An 18,777-nucleotide genomic window follows, 5' to 3' on the forward strand; every position below is an offset into this window, starting at 1 on the left:
CGTGTGTTAAACCTACATCAATACTTACACCCCAGCCTGAGATAAAATGCAGAACTTTATTAGCAGTGTTTACATATTTATGGTCATGACATTTAATTTGAATATTAAATAGTAATCTGTCTTTGACCTTCTTAATTTCTAGGAGATAAATATGTGAGTCAGAAATCTCATTTCTTCAAGCCCTCTCTTCATTTCAGTGGAAAGTTTGCATTACAAATGGTTGCATTTGGATGGATGCTAAAGGAACAACTATGACAATCATTTTGTAGATACTGGTTGAAAAAATGCTAGGTTCTTATACAACAAACTGCTCAATATTTTATATAAATGGAATATGTTATTCAATTGCAAGTGTTACACGCAGGAATAAGTTAACTTCCGAATGAAAGGACAACAACATAGCTTCTGCCATAAGCAAGTTGTGCATTTGTGACAAGGCTTTTCATATCGTCCCTGGAGTAGCTTGTTCTAGCACAACAAAGTCCAATACTGGGCTGAATTATTACCTACATTCTTACTATAGAACAGGAAAAAAAAAATCACACACAAACTATCCAAACACAGTTTCTTATACCATGAAAAGTCTTTCTTGTTTTTGTGATACAATGGGGCAGTTTTAAGGCTGGAAGTTTCTGGTTTGTATTCATCCTTGTACAGATTCCTTCTCTCCCCCTCACTCTTGTAACCTAATGATTTAATATTTTGCCAGGGATTAATTTTTTTACTAAATTCTTTGGGTAAGGCTTTCTCTTTTTGAAGATGTTTCATAAAGCCACACTTACATCTTAAGTGTAGCTTTGCAAATCATTACGCCATAAACAAAGGGTGCTTCTTTTACAAGAAAAAAAGTATGTGTTATCCTGGTTAAATTCCAGCATTGGTATCTGAGGCCAGGCCTACACGACTGTTGCTGGATACTTGACTGTTATTCAGGGATATAAGGAGAGGGACTTCTGCCAATAACAGCTTCTATTCCAAATGCTCTGGAGGAGTGGAGGTCATAGTTAATGCTGGACAAAGTGTACTCTGTAAAGCGCCACATGCTGATTCTCTAGCACAAAGTAGTGTAGGTCTGAGAGAAGACACTGTTTACAAGAGGTACACTGGCTCGGCAGCTGGCTATTCAATTTTTAAAAATGCTGCCTACACTGCTCCTAGAATTAACATCATAAATGATATTACCGAGGTATTCTGAGAACACATTTTTCTGATAGTTATCTAGATATTTGCAGCAGGATCACTCTCCCCAGTCAATTTACCATACAGCCCCACAGATGTGTAACACTCAAAGCAAAGAAGGAATTGAGAGGGTTGGGGTAGAATGAGTTACAGCTGCGTACATCCCTTCCAGTGGTAGCGTCACCAGGTGTCCAGCTGCAGCCTGACTGTGGTACCCATATGACTTGAGTATCTTCCACGCACCACCTCTCTAGCAAAAACAAGCTACAGTGGTAAAACTGTGATAATGGTGATAGAATGGTAAGTGCTTGCCTGTAAAAATCAAATAATTTCCTGCCTTGCAGTCTTCTGGTGGACTCTTATTTCTCTATTTTTAACTCTGAAGTCCTCTTATATCAGTCCCTTCTCAGTAAAGCATGTGTTCATGCACTGCACCTTTTTAATAAGGCTGAATAAAGCTAATCTTTTAACTTGTGCAGGCAAATCCACTTCAGCTTGAATCTAGCTAGCCTAGATGTCATGAGCAGTCAAGGTATGTCTCACAGGCTCCTGCATGAACTGTTAAAACCACTGGTCTGTATTCAGCAACATGTGCAAACAACCAACATTTCTGTTTGTATTGTTACTTAAGTAGATCATCTCCTTGCTATAGCTTTCATAGGCTAATCTTTTAAATTTAAATCAGCAGGACCTAAGTAGATGCTGATTGTCAAGCATATATTTAACTGTTTTGCTGGTCTAAGGTGTTGAATTTGGAGACAGACCTGATCTGTGTCAGCTCCATGGCTCAGTCCAACTGCTGAGGAAAGCAGCTGCTACAGGCACCATTTGTCATTGTTCCAGTATCAGCACATTGCAACAAGGCTTCAACTTAAAAACAAAACAAAACAAAAACAATAAACAACAACAAAATACACTGAAACACTGAAAATATTAAGGGACTATCCTACAAGGTTTATAATTGCCAACTTCCATTCAACTACCATTACATTTCTGCAGTAGTGTAGAGCTGACAGTCTCGCTCAGGCACAACTGAAGAATTGGGATTTTTTCCAATCAGGTCAGAGCACTGAAAAAGCCTATGCTGAATATATCCATGCCCTATTTATAGCATTCAGAGAGCTGCAGAATGCTTTCTCCTGTAGTGTTTTCTTGTTTTTTTTTGCTTCAAATTTATTTTTTAATGGACATTGCAATAAATTTCTTTTGGTCATGGACAGTAACTTTCTTTGCAAATGCATTATGCAGAGAACTACTCCGAAAGACTCCATCAAATGGAGCTGTATTGTTTTAGACTGAGGACATCTAACTGCATCATTGTGTCTTCCTCCCAAGCTACAGAAAACACCTTTTATGTATTTGATCTGCCTCTTCTAAGAAATAATGTATAAGGAAGAAGACTTTGCAACAAGGGGAACAAATGCAAGTGCACACAAGGAAAGACAGACTGCAAGAACAGATGTTAACGAATCTGTCCAACTGAATATGTCCAATTTTATGCTATTGCCATTTTTTCTTTTCAACCAAGCACAACGATCTCCAGTACTTTGATCAGCTGGTATTCTTCCTAGTAACCTATTTTACTTCAGTGCTAAACTAAACTTAAAATCTGACAAAATTGAGATATTTTCTGGAGAAAGAAAGGGATGTATTTGTGGGTAATACATGTAGTTAGAGTGATTTTATCAATTAGTAACTTAATAAAAATAAAATAAAAATGAAGCTGATTCCAGGTGTTAGTTCTGAACAGAATGTAGGCAAGGTTTGATCAGAAATCAGTTTTAACAAATAATTTTGTTAATGCACTATATTTTCATAATGAAACAGATTCTTGCTGAGCTGGGACATGATTGTTGTGGGTTGACTTCAACTGGCTGCCAGGTGCCCACCCAGCCACTCTCTCATTCCTTCTCCACATCAGGACCAGAGGAGAAAATAAGGTGAAAAATCTTAGGGCTTGAGACAGGGACAGCACTCACCAGTTCCTGTCTTGGGCAAAACAGAGTCAAGTTGGGGATGACTAGTTTATTGTATTGCCAACTAAATTCAGAGTGGAAAGGTGAGAAACAAGGACCTTCCCTCTGACACCCTCCACCTTCCCATACCCACCTTCACCCCTCCATCCCCGACCTCTCTACCTCCTGCCCCCGAGCGAGCGGTGCAGGGGCTGGTGCCCTGGGCTGGGGCCAGTCCCTGAGAGCCCCTCTCTGCCGCCCCTTCCTCCTCACACCGTGCCCTGCTCCAGCGTGGGGCCTGCCCATGGGCTGAGGGAGGGAAATCCCTGCTCCAGCGCCGCCTCCTGCCCAGGGGCCGAAAGGAGGAACTCTGCTCCGGCGCCTGGAGCCCCTCCTGACCTCCTCCTCCTCTGCCCCGGGTGCCGGCAAGGCTGTTTCTCCTCCCTTCTTTCTTTCTTCCGGCTGCCGGGCAGCGGTGTGCCCTCCTTTCTTCCCCAGGCTGTCCCTGAGACGAGGCGCCGCCATCTTGGCTGCTGGGCCCAGCCGTGCTCTGTTCGAGACGGCACAGGACAGCCCTGGCATCGCTCCGTGCTGCGGCAACAACGCACACGCACCCGCACCCACGGGCGCCTGCACCTCCTGTACGCTAGCAAAATTTGCACATTCATAAACACATTTTACAGGCTTTTGTTAAATGTGGCAACACCCAAATGCTGTCCGAATGAAAGTACAAACACAAAATAAAATATCTGCACACAACGTATTCACCCAGCGGTCTACATTCAAAACCACAGCTGTGAATACAGAAATAATCATCATCATCAGAATAGAGGTTTTATGTTGTTTTTCTGCTCTCGAAATATGCTGAATTGGGTTGCTGAGACTTCATCCTCCTCTGCTATGCTGTGTCTTGTCACATGAGGGCACATAAACAAGGTAATGTTACTGAAAATGCCATCAATGTGACAAAGTACACCAAAACAAGCATTTCAAATTACATATCTGCAGATAAGTGTTGGTCCCTTCCCACACAGGTCTAATACTTACTGGCTCACTGACTGCTGGGAAGCTGATAGTTCAGAGTTCCCTTAGATATTTTCTGTTTTCTTTAGAGAGGCTGCTTCTAAATCACTCCTCATGCATCCATGGTTTTAAGAGTCTGCAGAGATGTTATTAAGTCTTTCTATCCTGTATAGTAGTCTGTGGGGCTTTGTTACCTCTTATTCAGAGTTGGTTGATTGCTGGGGGGGAGAGTCAAAAGTCGTGGCTGCTGATGAATAAGCTTCCTTAGCAGTTTATATACACAGTAGGTAGAAATCACTCTGGAACTTCTCCTATCACTGTTACAGCAATGATCATTTTCACAAAAAGAAAAATTTTCTACCATGGGTATTGCTGGAACTTGATCATAATGAAGTAGTACAGAAAGTGGCAATCCCTTGCAACTGTCTCAGACAGGTATTTAGTTACCATTGCCCAAAAACTTCTGGCTGCCTGGCATATCCCAGAATTCATTAAGATGAAAATCATAGTTTTGGGGCTGCTACAGTATGTTTTGTCTAAAACAAATCTTTCCTTACTTAAAAAATGACCTTTGTAAAAACTTAGAAACACTTAAAAAGATGCTTGATTATAGTCAGCTTGATGAAATATTTATTGCAAGTGCTTCAAACTGGAATTTGTGGAATTAATTACTTTGCATTAATTACACAAGAAACTAGTCATACTATGTATGCAATCCACTGTTTTTTGTCTCACTATATACTTAAAATGTCACAAATTACATGCTTGTCAGAAGTCAAAAAAATAATATAATTCAAAAAATTATGAAAACTACTTTGCATGGATTCATCAAATATAGACTTTTCATCCTACAGCCAAATATCTGCCTAATTAAATCATACAATCCACACATAAATATTATATTAGAAAAAAATTGCTAGCTGCCACTCCACTCTACTCTTGTTTCACTTTAGACTTTGATTTGCAGTTTTAGTGAGTTGGATAGGTATGAGAAAGGTTATGTAACTTCAGTGAAGCCTTTTCTCTTCACCCGTACAAATAAAATTATTGTGTATACTGCACCTTCTTGTTACACCTTGCATTTTTGTCACACTCTCTACAGTCCCAGCAAATAAAACTTTGTACACTTTTACCCGGAATGCTCCTGTGAAGATTTTTTTTTTCCTTTTCTTTCCTGAGCTTGTACTTCGGGCATGTCAAAACTCTCTCTGGAAACCTTCGCTGATTTCTGTTCCACAGTCAGTAAAGCTACAGCTTTATTCTTCCTAGCTTAGTGTCATCTTTTTGCCCATCTCTCAGTCCCCTTTCATTCACAGGAAGGAATCCTTTTTCCAGTCTGCCTCCCTTTTCAACCAAGCAAATTCCTGCCTTTTCCCAATGCATTTTACTCCCACTTTTGTATAGGCCTCCCCATCTATCTTTTTTTCCCAATTATCCTCTTTCAAATTCCTCCCCCAAACTCTCTTTTATCATCATGCAAACAAATAAAAGTTGGGCATGTTTTAGGCCATTCTGTGTGCTTTGATAAATGCATATTATGGTAGAAAATTCTCAATCATTTCTTTATAGTCTATCTATCTTTTTATACTGTCCTTTCTTAGATTAGGCTTTCGGCTTTGAACATTTTATATAAACTGTTTAGCACAATATTCATAGACTTTGTGTTAATATGATGTTATGATAAGTAATGATTTGCTGCTCATTCATGCCAAGGAAGACTTTGATCAGACCAAAGGCTTGGGGGTGTGCAGGGGTGTTGTTGCTACAGTGAAGGGCATTGGTGTTGGGCAGGTGGTGTTTTCCTTGATCCTGATGGGAAATGATGGTAAGGCTCAGGTAGGAAGGGTTACATCCTGCAGGTCAATATCTGGCTGGTATTATAGACTGTGCTTTGAATTTGTGACCATGTGAGCCTCTTCAAGGAACAAGGTCTACTGGATAGTGTTGAGATACTTCTGACAAAGTGGGTGAGAACATCTTCACACACAGACTTGCTACACAGATGAGGAAGACTTAGAACTAAACACCTCAAGGGATGGAGACTAAATGGTGGAAGGATCGAAAATGAAACGAGACATGTAGCTTCAGTTTCTGGGGGAGAGGAGAAGAGAGGAGGGAGGTAAGGAGAGGCGAGGAGAGGGGAGGGGAGGTGAGGCGAGGAGAGGGGAGGGGAGGGCAGGGGAGGGCGGGGCAGGGGAGGGCAGGGGAGGGCAGTTAGGGCAGTTACTGGTCTGTTGAGTTTAGACTAGGTAGGATCCAGCGTCCATTAGAATATTTTCCACACCCAGTAAGGTAGCTAGAGGATGGAAAATACTTAGTGATTTGGGGTAACATTTGCTTAGCTAAGAAGTTTTAGAAGTTTTAAGTTACATATAGGAAAAAGAAGCAGTTATTCTTTAAAGATCTGAGACCAGAAACTCAGGGAAGTTCTGTGAGGCAAGATCTCCTCCATGCCCTTCCTTGCTAGCTCAGGAGGTCACCTGGGCAGTTGGGCCAGCAGTAGCAGATGCAGCAGGAGCATGCAAGAGGGAATGGCCTCAGTTGCTCCAGGGTAGGTTCAGGTTGGAAATTAGGAGAAATTTCTTCTCAGAAGGAGTGGTTAGGCATTGGAACGGGTTGCCCAGGGAGGTGGTGGAGTCACTGTCCCTGGGGTTGTTCAAGGAAAGGTTGGACATGGTGCTTAGGGGCATGGTTTAGTGGGTGACATTGGTGGTAGGGGGCTGGTTGGACCAGATGGTCTTGGAGGTCTTTTCCAACCTTAATGATTCTATAAATCATGGCAGAAGAGGGGAGCTCATTCAAATGCACCTGTCAGGAGTGGGGAGCAACAGGCTTGAGATGTTGGACCTGGAAATGCAGGCTCTGAGAATTACAGAAACCCACATTGAGGGATAGCTTACTGATGTTAATAAATTAGATACTGCAATGTTAATAGCGTCTCTTTTGAAGACTATGTGTCCGGGTTATATTTGTGGTCTAAAGAGATGCCAGGTGTCTGAATCTCCATCCAAAGCCCTGAGGGACATTCTGATACAGTAGATATTTGTAGGACTGTTAAAGTAATTAGTCTAAGCATCACAGAAACAGAAACATTTTATCAAGTGATTCCTGCTTTGATCCTGGTAGTGCTTAGAACACCACATTGGGGGAAAAAAAATCCATTCCAGTCTAAATGACATCAAAGCAGCTATTGTGTCCTCAGGTAAATTTCATTAATTTCTTAATTTCTCTTTTATTTTCTTGTTGAAGTTCAGGCTAAAAAACTGTTGGGTGTAGACAAAACAAACTCTGAGCAACAGACAGGTACAGCTTTAAAAATTACTCTTAGACATCAATACAGAATTATTTTTTTTCCATTTTGTTTTATTCTCAATCCATTGCATGTTCTGTGCATGTGACCTCAACTTTTTGATTTACTTTAAATTGGCTTTACCTGTGATTATGCATACTTTCACAACCCTAGATTCTAGTTCCATGCAACTATTTTATAGTTTTATTAATACCAGTTCTGACCAGTAACATATATAGTCATATATACACATATACACTTCTATATGTGTTTCACATCAATTTATATGCTTTTTATTGCTGCCTACAGTATCTAATAACATGACTTGAACACACACTTTAAAGCTGCATGATATTAAGGAATGAAGAGTGAAAGCTGCAATGGTATGACAGCATTGTTAACGAAGTAACAAATTGTAAAGAAGTAAAATAAGACAGCATGGCATAAACAGACACTTTATCAGTTACTTTGGGGGAAAGTGATAGAAGCAGCTTTTTTGGTGGTGTTACAAGAATTCTCCACAAGCCTCAAGGGTCGAAGATAAATAGAGACAGGTATTTTACTAGAGAGATTAATACAACCAGAAATTGCAACATTATTGGTAATTTTTTTCCCCACTATATATCAGTGACAGAACAGTTCTAGAAATAGGTTTGTGTGGATACTCTTGGTCATCATAGCTAATTAAGTTCTTTTTGATAACTTTAATGAAACAGTGAGTGGCAGCAATGTATCCAACACGCAAAGGATATGAAAAAAAAAAAAAAAGCTTTACAAACATATAGTAAGGAAGAATAAGAAAAATGAATTATAACTCAAATTATTGATTAAAAATATATATTCTGATAACGTACGATAATCGTGTTATGCCTACAAATATCCTATCCTACAGATTGGAGTTTACACTGATAACACCCTGTGTGTATAACTGTTATGAAATCAGCTTGACTGAGATACTAACAACTTAACTGTAAAAGATGCCAAATCAGGACTGTTAATACTCAGAGGAATTAGTATTTCAATGAAGGGGAGAAAACATCTTTTAGGGAACAATGATGATTTGTTATGTCATTATGACTAAAATCATTATGGAATAATTTTTTTGAAGAAAAAAAATGTATTGGTACTCAGAAATTGTGCTGGTTGAATGGAAAGGAAAGAAAATTGAGGCAGCTACAGGACTGTCATAATGACCTTGGCTATGCAATTAGAATAAATCTTAAAGGAAATAATTATTAGAGGAATTGAGTCAAATGGAAAAAGGTTTGACGTGTGTGTGATACACATTAGCAAAATAGTATTAGATTGACCTTACAGCTTTCTTAGAAAAGATGGACTGTTTCACAGTCATCTTATCTGTTAGAGCTTCCATAAAGTATTCAACATGGTGATGAATAAGAAGTTATTTTTAAACAAGAAGGGGAATAGAAGAAGTATATAAAGAAGATGGACAAAAAGTAAGACTGCAACAGGTATTACTGAGTGTAAGCATCAACTCAGAGTGATGTTAATGGAGCAATCCTGAAGAGGTAAGTAATAGAAAAGAGATGAAATTCAACTGTACAAATGCAAAGTCATGTACTTAACAAGTGTAAAATGGTTCTATTAAAAGAAAGCTATTCTCAGTTAATGTAAAGAGCAGGAACTTTGTATATTAAATGATGGTGGGATGGTTATATGTATATGCTATGAAAGAGGAACATAACGATTCAAGAAAATCTCAGTCTAGTTGTTGCCTTTAAAACAAGAAGAAATAGTTCTAATTTAGAAGTCAATAAGCTGGTTTCATCTATAATGTGTGTAATTCTTGTCACATGCAAGTTTCTACAGGTTACACTTGAAAAAAACGATGTGAGACACACTGATCTGCATAGGCTGATCCTAGTATTTCACAAACAGAATAGACATACCACCCAGCAGGCTTTCAAGGAGCAGGCTTTAGTATAACAATCTGGACAGAATGGTTCTCTGTTCTTAATTAACATAGCTAATTTTCCTACTTCATGCTTATCACTTCACCTTATTTACCAGTATACAATGTTGGGCAAGAGATCAAATGGATAAAAACCGGCTGTGAGTGAAATAAGGATGAGAAATGAAAGTCAGTTTGTAATGAAAAGAGCTGTGATGGTTTTGAGCAAAATAAGAATAGCAGGATCAAGAGGCCTAAATACTTTTAAAATGATGCTTGATAAATTTATGAAAGGGATTAGATGACATGGTTGTCTGTGATGTCAGATGCTGTATCCAGGCAGTTCATCATAGGAACAAAGGAAACAGGATTAGGAAGAAATTATTGCAATAATCTTATCTGCACTTCTCAGATACATGTCCTATGGTTAGTAAGAGTAGAGCAATGAAACAGTTTGTGCAACCTAGCAGGAAGAAAAAATCAGCTGTAGTCAGCTTTGTTCCCATTGTTATTATCCATAGATCTGCTAATTTGATCTGATGATTTGTTTGGATTTTCTCTGCCTTTAACGACAATGTTGACAAAGTATTGATTGAGTATTTAAGAAAAATATCTATAGATTAGCAAATACAGAGAAATGAGGGGTCAGTGTAACAGGAGAAGAAATAATAAGGTGCTGGTGATGTTTGCCTACAGGTAGAAAAAATGACAGTATGTGAGAAGTGAAAATCTAAGAAATTCTTAGAACTCTTCAGTGGTGTTATGTACCCTTGGGTTCCAAGCTGAATTTTCTGTGGCTTGAAGGAGGAATAATCTTTGTTGTCCCATGCTGTCAAAATCTTATGTTTGAGTACTGTTATTGTTGATGTATCCCCTTTGCTCTAGTGTTTAAAAGATGCTTCTGGGATGCAATACCAAGCAGCACTATTCTTTGGAAATGTCAATGGCTGGAATATTAGCACTTCAAATCTATATCCCTTATAAATGGGGAGCACTTGACATTCCTTCTGTACCACATAACAATACTTAGATGGTGATACTATAGAGGAAAGTGAAGAGAGAACAAATGTATGCTTTAGCTTTTAAGAAGCGCAGGAGGACTCCTGGAGTTGATAGTTCCCAAAATGCATCACTTTTTTTTTTTTTTTTTTTTCAATAGTGGGATTGTGCAAGGAATATTACAAATGCAAGACACCTGCTGCTACCATCACCACCAGATAAATCAGGGTATGCCCACAGCACAGTCAAAGGGTTTATCTGTATGTAAATAGCTAAAATATATTTATGCTAGCGAGATTATGTATTGAGTAGTTAGTACTAGTAGTCCTCCTAGTGCTGGAAACAGTTCTGTCAAGTTTGGTAGGTCTAGTTCGTCAAGTAACATCTCAAGTAAGTTAGGCTTCCAGACAGTTCTGTGTTGCTCTCAGGAGCTGTGACCTCTGTGCTAAGCTCGTGAAGAAGTGACTATTCCTTCTGTCACTCAGGCTCAGATACCTGGAAAAAGGGAGACATTGCTGAGTCCCTTCTTGCTCCTGTCCCGAATTCCAATCTGTCTGGTTCTGTGCATTGTGTCTGTGTGCACTTGTTATCACTACAGCTTAGCTTTTTAGTTTTTAGTTGCTTCAGTGGCTTTGTGGCATACCCTGAACTGAGATACAGAGATATTTTCATTGGTATCCAAGCTACCTAAAGGCAATCGTCAAAATGTATGCATAAGCTAGAGGCCAGACTGCAGCAAGTTAAAAAACAATTATTAGATTAGCTTGGCACAGTGGTCTTAACAGATCATTTAAGACCAATGGTCTTAAAACAGTCTCACTGCTTAAATTAACCTTTCATGTCAATTTTTATCTTACTCATATTTCTTCAGCAGCTCCTGTAATCAGTTTTGATTTGCCTATCTTACATATTTTCACCTATTCGACATCCATAGCAAGATATTTGAATGACCTGTATTTTAATGAACCATACTGGAAAATCCATTTGTCATCAGTTCTGCCATTTTTGCTCACCTTTATAATCTGCTATTATAGTTAAAAAATCTAGCGCAAGAATAAAGTGCTACTTAATGTAATGGTGACTCTGATGGTCCCTAAGGGATGAAGCTGAAACTAACACAGATGATTCCATGATGCAGCCATCAGTAGAGTTCTGGGAACCTGCCTCTGTCTCGTTCAGACAAATAGACCTGGCTGTAGGGCAAGGTGAAGCGAGTGGATTCTTCAACAGTTTCATCAGTGCACTGATGAAAATAAAGAAATTACTGATGACTTTTTGTTAAAAGGTTTGAGTAAAAACATGGTTCTTAAGACATCACAATTAAGTTGGTGGTCCACCCTTGTGACATTGATTATAGCTCCTGCTCTCAGGTGCTACCTTTTGTAAAAACAAAGCATAAATGTTCAGTGCCTCTGTATGCGTGTTTAAGTTTCACTAAACTTTTTTCATCAGCTTGTGGATACAGCTCATACAAAAAATTAAATGTATTTTGACAGAAGTACACAAGCAGCAAATACAGGGAAAGACTTAGTCCGAGAAAAAAAAAAAAAGTTAATGGAACTCAGTAGGTCATGAAAGTAGATCAAGAATAATTATCTATAAAATGCTGCAGGGAATATAGAGGACTCATGGGGGTAGAATTCATATCAGTAAGATGAAATTTTGAGGATTAATTCCTTTGATTATTAGTGGAATTATGTGCCAGTTTTCTCTCAACATGTGCATGACCTATTGTTGATCATTTTGAAGCACAAGTTCACCTAAACGTTGCTGGTACTTTGAGGAAGAGAGGGCTGTTAACTAGAAACTAAGCATCCCTCTAATAAAGTATGTCTGATAATCAAACTTATTAAGATATATTTTGAAATATTAGTTTAGGCTTAACAACTCAGAGAAATGAAATATGCACTTTTAAGATGATCTAATTTACTAAATTAAATACAAATCAGGTGTTCTTAATTTTGTTCTAATGGTGTGATTTATTCTTCAGTTTCACTAACACAGGTGTACTTGTGGACCTCTTTCTAGGTTATAGATTCTCTGGAATAATGTTTCTGTCTGTCAAGGTACGTTGTTTCAAACCACCTGCAATTTTAGCTTTGCTGGAGGGCTGAAGCCAGTATCTCAAATTATCAAGGTAGGCTGCCAGAGCACTTTCTTACCATAGCTCTTGCCTGAGTGCTGTTTCTGTCTTCTTCCACTGCAGTCCCCTTCTTTTCATTCTTACCTTTCTTTCCTTCCTTTCAGATCAGCGCTGTCTAAACTGGGTTGTAACAGATACAACCAAAGCACTCCAAATGTATTTTTGGTGTTACACTAATATCATAGAGTAAGGTGCACTTTCTCCATCAAAAAGAGGTACTTATAGGAGGCACTTTGCTTGTTTTTGTGTGCTGAGTGTCAGGCTGGAATATGTTCTTCTTCAGTTAGTTGCACGGTCTACCAGTGTAAATGGATATTTCACACATACCTGGTGCTTAAAGTTTGTTTCAATCTGCTAGTCATAGACTTGCAAAGCGGCAGATAGACTCACTGTGGCTGAAGAAGACATAAACTCAGGGACTGTGAAATTTTACTTCTCTACAAGACAAGTATGAGGATGCCAGACATCTTTTAAACCATACTTTAAAGAGAATTGGGTTTGTGAATTGCTGTCATTTTAGCTGAACTAAAGGTGAATCTGTAAGCTAAGCCAAATTGAACTTAATTGACCTTAGCTTTTGTAGTGACTTTCCTGAGAGGCAAGTTCTGCGATCCAGCATCCAATTTGCTACAGAGCTGAAAGGAACTTTACTGTGCAGGTACTTAAGCACTCTATAAGGACAGGGTAATAAACCTTGCTGCTGGAATTAATTGAAGGTGTGAATCTGGATGTGCACACATCTCCAAAGAAGGTTTCTGATTTTATCTGGCAGGAATTACCCAGCTCATCTCAGAGCAGAATAACAATTTCCTCTTGGCTGGTGAATAAATACCCTATAAAATGACTAATGGTCTATTTAATTGTTCTATTGAAAAGAGCATGGTTGTGACTAATGTGCAAAATAAACCAACTTTGGAAACCTCATACAGTACTTACTATTCTTAAAGTAATGAAGCATGGTGATGAAATCTATACTTGAAATTAACTACTTTCTGTCATTCATGTCAAAGTTTTCTTCTCAAGGAATTAAATGCTCTTGGAAGAATGTTCAGAACATGAATGAGCTTGACTCTTTCAATACATATCACTGATTTTGCCTTGAATCATTAAGTTATTTGTTTGAGTCTTAAAGATTATCATTTCCCAGTGTGTCAGCAGTGAGGGAGATGTAGCTGCTGAATGACATATTTAATTCCAACATTAGAAAGCCTAAGATAAATAAGAATTCTTTGTTCCTGTTTCAGTGGTGCATAAAATTGCAGAGCTCAAATGTTTCCAGTTTTCTTTGCTTGTACATATATCTGTTAAAGTCAGTTTCAGCTAATGGAGAAATATATAGCATAGTTGTCAGTTCATAGCTGTCAGTTGTCAGCCTGGAGACTGTTTACTGCACAATAGTAAGAGTGTAGCTGCTAGTACATGTGAGAGTGCAGACTACAACGCAGAGGGAACTGAAAGCTGTTTCTGCCTTTCTCTGTCTGGCATATAACAACTGTATGAGTTAAGAAGCAGCTTTCAGGGACTATGTTGCCAAAATTAATACTGATTAATAATTTTATTAGCATCCTTATTAGTAGAACCAAGTTCTTTTAGGCCCTAATTTAGCAAAACTTTTAGGGATATGTTTAAGTCCCATCCAAGGCATTTTACAATTAAGATGTTACAATTTAGTTGACTGCTCACTACTTTTCTCTATACTTGCCAAATTCAGGAACAAGAGTTTCAGGGGAAGATGTATTATGCTGAAATCCATGTTGTGCATGTATTCTATGAGCAAAAGTTCATGGGAAGGGTTTTACAGCTCTCAGGGAGCCTGAATTCAAATGAAACATTTTCAGGGAAAAGAACAGCAGCAACAATAACAAAACCGTGTGAAGAAATATAGACAGTAAACATATGTTATTTCAATGGTCAAAAATACACAATGTTGTCAAAATAAAAGAGAGAGTTTTTCAGAATTGCACATATAAAAAAATAAGAACATAAATCATATGGTACATTTTTAGATACTGGAAAACATAAAAGGAAAAAACTTTTAATTAAATATCTTAGCCATTTCAATACTCATATTTAAAATGTTTGAGCTATTATGACTATCTGTTCTTTTCTCTAATAATCAGCAAAGAGAAGAACAGACAGAAATGAGTTCCCTGTAAAAGTAAACAACTTACTCTGGTCTGATTGTTTTAGTCTTGTTGATCAGGTCTGGTATTCTGAATACACTTCCCTACATCCTCCTCAGGTATCAGAGTAAGTACTTGAGCAATTTCGACACTATCCTGTCACCTGTAAGGAGCGTGGTTAAAGTTCATAGCTATGGTAGCTGACAGGGCCATATCTGTTATGTGCAATAATGGCAGAGTGATAGCCCTGGTGACATTAATCTGTCACTTTTCATAGGTGCGAAGTTGATTGAAAATCATTTCCAAAAAAGCAGCAAATAAAAATAAATGTTATTTTAAACAAAATTTAAACATTTGCAGGTTCCTCTCACTGTGCAGTGCCATCAATGTCAGTTCTAACTGCAGAATATCAATCACTCCCTTCACAAAGTGCCATATGCTATAGTAGTTCAGAATATTTTGCTCATGGTTTGTGGTGTCTGAAGAGAAGACTACATTACAGAGAAGAACAAATCATGACTTTAATGGAAGGGCTCCAGTAATCCAATTCAGTTTAGGTAATGATATATCATTTCTTGCTTTCTGGTTTGGACTCTTTTTGCTTCTGACATTGGTTCCAGCAATTTGATTTCCTTTCCATTTCTCTCTGCCTCTTCTGTGACATATAGAAGCCTTCATTCAAACGAGTAGTACACACTTTTCAATCTTTTCCTGCCACCATCTCCACCTACCTGTAGCCGTCAGATTTACAGGTTAAACCTTTAAACTTTCAAGTGACATTTTTCCAGTACTGACAGTTTTGTGTAAATGCTCACAGACTATTAGCATCTGGCCACAGAGATCAGAGACCCAGTGCAACCATTTTACAAACATATTCTTTCTTGATACTGCTACCAAAATAAATGCTGTAGAAGTGGAGATCATAACTCTTGTTCAGACAGCATGATTGCCGATCTCCCTTCAAACCAGACAAAGTGTTCACTCTTCAGAAAGCTTATATCAATGAGATGAGGACAAGGGGAGATCCCAAGCCCCATAAACAGACAGAGATGAGGAAGAGACAAGGAAGAATTTAGAGACTTTGCTCCAGTAAGGCAGGGCAGATTTCTGGATTAATGGTCATTGAAAAAAGCTTTGTAGTAGGGATATCTCATATCTGCCCTATTTCCATCTGCCAGATATATTTCCTCAAGGCTTCCAAATGTGCTAGAGTTTCACAGAAAGCTGGACCAATGTATTCATCATCATTGATCAAACTGACTTTGAGAGTGTCCTTCAGGTGCTTCTGACAGTGATTTGAAACAAGTGCCACTTCCTGGCTCTCTTGTGTTTTTTTATGGCTCCTAGTGAACATCAATAATATGAATTTCATTTTAATTCTTCTGTAAGGGATCTTATTTATAGAGCAATTTCTACTGCAGTGTCTTGTCTCTATGAAATGATTGCCAACTCAGGCAGCTGTTAAAGTTTACTGCTTAGGCCTTCCTTCAAGGTACAATATGGATATTACTTTCTAAAGGTAATTTAGAAATACAAAGCGCTAAGAACGTGTTAACTCTTTGCAAGCTGCCCATCCCATACCAGAATGCTTGCTGATTTTATGAACTGATCTAACTTAATTCAACATTTCAACATCATTTTAGTTTCCTTCCTCTTCAAACGTGGCTGACAATTAACTCTGATCATTAAAACATTGTCAAATATTATTTAACATTAATATTTTTGGAGTTATGCTATGATGTTGTGTTTTGCCAGTATGTTGCTATTTATGTGTGCTTGAGTAATGGCCAATTCATTAACTGCTTACACTTCCAGAGTAAGGTCTTAGTAAAGAAAGAAGAAAAACATCAAAATATCTCACTTTTTGAAATGTGAGGAGCAATCCGAGTATATAATGATGTAGGTACTAGGTTACAATACTTGATGTTTCTTTAAAGAAAATAAAGAACTCTACTAACACAGAGTTTCTAGATTCGTGTTTCAGCATTTCATGGTAGAAGTGTTTTTTTCAAATCTACAAATCAGCTCTATGTTCATGCACAAAGTTATGGGATCTATAGTTTTTCTATCCTGTTCACAGAGTATTTTACATTTGCTTGCGTTTTTTTTCTGGAACACAGAGAAAATAAGAATTTGTAATCAAATCAAAATTACTTATGCAGGCAAATAAATTGAAATGGGGAAATCTTGCTGACAGTCACATTTGAATGTACATCTAACTCTGATTGCTACATGCTTTGAGGATGGGGGATAGGAGGAAGGAAAGGAAAATAAGCCTCAGATAATTTCTTGGCAAATATCATATGAAAGATAGGAATATATTTAAAGAGTGTTAGTTTGTGGAGAAACAGACTAATGTTCTAAGGAATAAATGACCAGCATGTCACATGCTTGGGAACGAGGTCCAAGTTTGATGCATTTGCACATTACCTATTCATTTTCCTTGTGTTTCCTTATATCTTTATGCCCACTTTGCAAAATAGTTAATGGGTAATGGATAGTGATCATGGGTTTTCAAAATTCTTGAGTAGTGACTTTTATTCTAACCTTTATTTGGTATAAACTTGCAGATAAGTTATGTACATTTTAAGTCCCCGATGTACTGATTGAGTGGTGTATAAAGGAAGATGTGTAAGTTTCTTGAAAAACTTAACATCCTGGAGGGAAACTTCTGACCAGCTATATACAATGGTTTTCAAGAAATGAAAGTCTCTCAAAGCCAGTGGGCTCTTTTAAGTCACAAATGATTCAAAAATGCAGTGCCAAATCCAGTCCCCAGAGAAACTAAAATAAATATTTACTGTTGGATATGGAAGCAAAACAAATTTTTGCCTTTTTACCTTTTTTTTTCTTCTATAATTAATTCAGTCATTTTATTAGAATAAAAAGGTAAAGCATTTTAGACATTTTTTTATTCAATACCAAATATTAACAGAATGCACATGGGAAATACCTAACAATTTCCATGGTGAATCTCCTTCTATAAAATAGGCCAGTTGCTTCTTTATTGCTTATTCCTATTGTTCTGGATAAAAGCCAAAATTATATATATATATATATATATATATTTTTAACCCCTATTGTCAAATAGCTTATTTTTCAGTGATGAGCCTCTAGGTCAGCTTGTTACCACTCCTCCTTTCTTCCCTCCTGCTGCCTGAAAAATGAGATTTAGGTAGCCTCTACTGTGCATACAAACAAGCGATTTACATTAATTTGCATATCATTTCTGTGTTTGCAAATGCTACATAAAAGTGTAGAAATTAATCCTTTAAAATTGATTTTACATAATTTGCAGAAAAAAAAAATCAGGCTAAAAAGGGCACTGATTATCACAATTACTCCAGGTGCAATAGGGCAGAGCTGAGACAGTATAATGGAGTTTTCTGCAGAATGTGCAAGTGCCACTCTATGGTCCAGGTTCCCATTTTCATTCAAGAAGGACCCAATTTTACCATTGTCAACTTGGACAAACATTACTCTGTACTGAAGTTGTTGAACCTGCTGCCCTCAGGGCAAAATATTGCATAACATGAATTCCCAAATTAGAAAAATTAATTTCTGTTACAATACAGATTATAGTCTTCCAGAAACAGTCATAGAACTTTATGTAATTGTAGCATTTAAATTAGTAAGGTTTCAAAGTCAGGTAATGAACAGAGGTATACTAATTATGTTTGTTGGGGAAATAACACATGATTTCTGGTTAGGGCACTTTCAAAGTACCCCAGGCAAGCTTTATAACAGTAGAACTGAAACTAGCGGTGTAGCATCTTTCCTTCTCCTGCCATCAAGACGATCTCCAGTGCAGTATTCCTGCAAAGAATTTTGAGGTAGTTTTGCCATTTGCTGTGTTCTTTGGTGAGTTAAGATTTTCATCAAGGAAAGACCTATTGTCTCCAATAGATTATTGTGCTGAATTGTCATGTTATCCAGAAGCACATATTTACATGAGAACATATTTAAATTACTTCTCCTGAAATTACCTGCTTAACTGGTCAATAGAATTATAGCCGTTTGTGTAAGGTTTTCTGATATGAGAAACCTTTGTATTACAAAAGAACTATTGATTAGAAACACTGAAATAGGTAATGATTTAACACACTGAAAACATGGAATGATAAACTTGAAAAGGCATAATAATAACATAAAGC

Source organism: Cygnus atratus, chromosome 2 (assembly GCF_013377495.2).
Source record: "Cygnus atratus isolate AKBS03 ecotype Queensland, Australia chromosome 2, CAtr_DNAZoo_HiC_assembly, whole genome shotgun sequence".
Classification (NCBI taxonomy): domain Eukaryota; kingdom Metazoa; phylum Chordata; class Aves; order Anseriformes; family Anatidae; genus Cygnus; species Cygnus atratus.